General features: G+C 35.6%; 1 pseudogene; it reads left to right on the top strand.

Annotated features, from left to right (window-relative positions):
- Positions 1 to 3,107: 3,107 nt before the first annotated feature.
- LOC124924667 lies at positions 3,108 to 4,473 on the top strand (annotated as a pseudogene).
- The last annotated feature ends 400 nt before the right edge of the window (positions 4,474 to 4,873 follow it).

Raw genomic sequence — 4,873 nt, 5'->3', positions numbered from 1 at the left:
TGAAAGTTAGACGTGAGTCTAACTCCTTCAGACAAGTCTGAGGTAGAACCGGAATTAGACGTGCCAGTCTAACTCAGTGGAGTTAGACGTGACATTCTAATGGTTATTGAATAATTAGACGTGTGGTCTAATTAATGAAAGTTAGACGTGAGTCTAACTCCTTCAGACAAGTCTGAGGTAGAACCGGAATTAGACGTGCCAGTCTAACTCAGTGGAGTTAGACGTGCCAGTCTAATGGTTATTGAATAATTAGACGTGTGGTCTAATTAATGAAAGTTAGACGTGAGTCTAACTCCTTCAGACAAGTCTGAGGTAGAACCGGAATTAGACGTAACAGTCTAACTCAGTGGAGTTAGACGTGCCAGTCTAATGGTTATTGAATAATTAGACGTGTGGTCTAATTAATGAAAGTTAGACGTGAGTCTAACTTCTTCAGACAAGTCTGAGGTAGAACCGGAATTAGACGTGCCAGTTTAACTCAGTGGAGTTACACGTGCCAGTCTAATGGTTATTGTATTTAGATGCGAGTCTAATTCTATTAGACTAGGCAGTCTAATAGACGTTTTCTTATCAGAAGGAGATGACTTATTTCATTAGACTGATTTTCACAATCCGTCTAACTGAAATACGTCTAATGCTCAGTTTAAACAGTACGCTTAAATCTAGCATTTCTCCTACCCACGTGCTATAGCTGTACCCTACTTCTGCTCCACTTTCTAGTGAAGATTAGTACAGCAGTTGTATGCATCCAATCAATGAATGCCATGTAAGAGAATTTTCCTCACATTACTTGTTTTGCAGGTACATCCCTGATGGAATATTCTACGCACTACCAGTTTTGTACGGCCACAATCATTGTGCTCAGAACCTGTTGTGTACAATGGAGGCTTTCCAATAGAAGAGTTCCACGTATCATTCTTGAAGATTCGACCGTTAGCTCCTACTTAGTATTTAACCAATCTTAAGGACAACGGACGAAGCACCTTATCGGTTTTCAAAACCTTGCACCTTGTCTTACACAACGAACAAGTAATCTGATTTTACAGAAAGAGAAACTACTCAATCATCTTGCTTACTGAACTTATTCTGTGAAGCTTCTTTCTGATTGTACTGTGTGTGAATCGAGAGAGAGAGCTAGAATCAAAACACCTTTAGTTGAGTGATATTCTTCATCTTGTAATTGAACAGAAAGTGTTCTGTTCAATAGTGAACTAAGTGTGTGTAAACTGTATTTGATTCTTATCATCTTATAGTGAATCCTTCCGGTGGTTGGAAGAAGGGGTGACGTAGGAGAGTTTCTCCGAACATTCATATACAAATTGTTGTGTTCTTCATTTCTATCATCTTTTCATATTTCATCTTGTGCTTCAAACCCAAGTAAACAATTCCGTCTTGAATTTGTTTCAAGTGTTTACACAAGTTTGCGTAGAATAGAAAACGAATTAAATCCCTAACAGGATTTCTTTCAAAATATTTTTCATGAGCCTTCATCTTTAGCTAGACCTCGTCTCTATCGATAAAGTCGATCCTATCAATTGATTATATATATATATATATATATATTCATCATTAATTATTTTCTCATTTTTATATTAAATAAATTTAACTAGTTTAGTTCATAATAATAAATGAGTGAAAAAAATATATGAATATTTAATTAATAAATATATAAATAAAAAAATAAAAATTAACATGATTTACTAAAAGAGGCTAAATAAACATATAATATGTATGTTTAAATGACATTTTATTAATGCATACGTCTAAATGAGCTAGGTGTACAAGTATATACGTCTAATTGAGTTTTTTTCAATATTTTAAATAATCAAACTAATCATGTTTTAAATTCGTTTATATAACTTAATATATATATATATATTTTTTCATAATTATATATATATAATTGTTAATCATTATCAATTATATATTCTTAAATAAAATTATAATAAATAAAGCAACATTCTTAAGTTGTGTAATGGTTAAGTGTTTATTTTGCATAATAAAGATCGAAGATTCGAATCTCACCCGGTGCAAATTTGTAATAATTATAAAGATGAAATATGGAATATGTTGGATGATAGAAATGAGTTGGTAAGTAGGTGAGAATGAAATTTTTGTTTGATGGAAATGAATTGATAAATCTCAATAAAGAAGAGATGGTTGGATAATAAGAAATATGTTATTTGACGGAAGTAAGTTAGTAAGTGGGTGAGAATAAGATCATTACATATGTTGTAAATGTCGGTAAAGAAGAGATGGTTGGGTAATAAGAAATATGTTGGTTGATGGTTATGTAATAATGAATATGTTGGTTGACGGAAGTGAGTTAGTAAGTGAATGAATGAGAATAAAATTATTTGTGAATCGAAATGATTTGATAAAAGTCGGTAAAGAGAAGATGGTTGGATAATAAAAAAATATGTTGGTTGATAAAAATAAGTTAGTAAGAAGAGTATTATACATTTGATAATTAATACTCATGCTAGGTAAAAAAATTTATATCATATAGAATCGGTCAATAAAATGGTTCATTAACAATTCACAAATGAAAAATGGAAGAAATAAAATAAAATATTTAATTCATTTAGTAAAAAATTATTCAGTTAACTCTTAAACAAATAAATTTGGCACATTTTATAAGTTTACATATATATATATATATATAAAATAGAAAATTTCACACCTTAATAAATAAATTTGTATTTTTCAACTAACTTTATAAATAAATTTGACTTTCTAAAATATATTTAACCATGTATCATATTTTGAAACAATGTATTTGATTATGCAAAGTTTATTGAACAAGTTTTAAGATGTCTAATGAAACCAAAACTAATCACATCATTCAATATCTGGATCCATTTCCTTAATAATTAATTCTTTAATAAAAATATTTTTTATTTTAAATTTTATTATAATATATTAATATATTTTAAATCATTTTACCAAAATATTCAAAACCATGGCAGATTGTATAAGTGCTATAAAAAGCGGTCGGGGAAGATCCAGTGGAAACACTGAATATGAGAACAAAGAGCTCCCTTACAAATTAATTACATTTGTTCGCCCAATTAATTAATCCAGTACAAGTGCATCGATCTGAAACTATGGAACAGTTGGTGTTTACGGTGAGAAGACAAGAAGCAAAACTTGTGGTTCCGGCTAAGCTGACCCCTCGTGTTCACTTGCCACTTTCAGACATCGATGACCAAGAGGGTCTTCGTTTTCATATTCCCATCATAAAGTTCTATGGCGGCTCCCACTTCCAGAGTGACAAAGATCCAGTTAAGGTTATTCGTGAAGCCCTCTCCGAGGCATTGGTATTTTACTATCCATTTGCCGGTCGCCTAAGGGAAGAACCAGGGCGCAAACTTATCGTGGATTGCACCGGAGAACTAGGAATCTTGTTTATTGAGGCCGATGCTGACGTTACGCTCAAGGAGTTAGGCGTCCCCCTTCAACCTCCGTTCCCTTACTTGGAAGACCTTCTTCACGATGTTCCGGGCTCAGACGGTATACTCGGATGTCCATTGCTTTTAATTCAGGTCACGCGCCTCACGTGTGGCGGCTTCGTCCTGGCATGCCGCTTCAATCACACCATGTGCGACGGAACAGGACTGGCTCAATTCCTAACCGCTGCCGGAGAACTTGCACGAGGCCGCCAAGCACCTTCTGTACCGCCCGTGTGGGAGAGAAAACTGTTGAGCGCCAGGGATCCACCCCGCGTGACATTCACTCATCACGAATTCGATGAGTTGGTCGAAGTCCCAATTGAGGATTTAGATCATCGCTCTTTCTTTTTTGGATCAGACGAAGTGATGGCATTGAGACAACTCGTATTTGATCAAGACCAGCTCGGTCGTCGTTGTACCTCATTCGAATTGATGACTGCATGCATCTGGCGATGCCGCACCATCGCTCTCGCCTCTCGGGTTGGAACCAAACGAGGATGTGCGGGTTCATTTTGTGGTCAATGCCCGCAAAAAGTATAAACCGCACCTCCCAACTGGTTACTACGGCAATGCTAGTGCGTTTCCGGCTGCTTTGACCACGGCGGGGATGTTATGCACACAGCCGTTGGGCTACGCATTGAAGTTGGTAATTGAAGCTAAAGAGGTGGTGACAGAGGAGTACATGAGGTCGATGACTGACCTCATGGTCTTGAGGGGACGACCTCCCTACATGGGGGCACACTCCTTTTTCATTTCAGACGTGAGGCATGTAGGGTTAGTGGACGTCGACTTTGGTTGGGGAAAGGCTTGCTATACTGGACTAACTTCTTCATGCGCAAGAGCCTTACCTAGCCAAGTCATGAGGTTGTTCAACTTTTTTGTATGCGGTAAGAATGATAAAGACGAGGATGGAGCTCTCTTGCTATTATCACATCCACCAACTGCCATGAAGCTATTTCAGGAAGAAATGCAACGCCTACTAAAACATGGTTATCATATCCTATCAACTTTACAAACATAAATGGAATATATATATATATATATATATATTCCTTTCCAAAACAAATAATTAAATAAACATAAATAAATTAAACGAATCCCCCCATTTCACATCTCAAATATATAATAATGTGTTAGAGTCTAAAATCAAGGTCTCGGTTCTAGAATAATTTCAGCAACCTTTCTCGACATCCGTTCTCGGTCTTATGGTGCACATGGACCATATTTCTGTTTTGTTGTATTAATATTTTGTTTTGCTTTCCTTTCCTATTTATAAACTGAATTCTGTTATTTTCTAGTAGTTGTTGTAACCGAATATTCTGGGGCAAGACATCACCTATATAAGGCTAATCTTTCTTCCCCAAGAACCCATGAATGGAACAATGAAGATATGAACTTCGACCCCATTTGTCTATTATTAT

This window comes from Impatiens glandulifera, chromosome 2 (assembly GCF_907164915.1).
Source record: "Impatiens glandulifera chromosome 2, dImpGla2.1, whole genome shotgun sequence".
Taxonomy (NCBI): Eukaryota; Viridiplantae; Streptophyta; class Magnoliopsida; order Ericales; family Balsaminaceae; genus Impatiens; species Impatiens glandulifera.
Note: the sequence above shows the minus strand (reverse complement) of the source record. Positions and strands in the feature narration are given on the sequence as shown.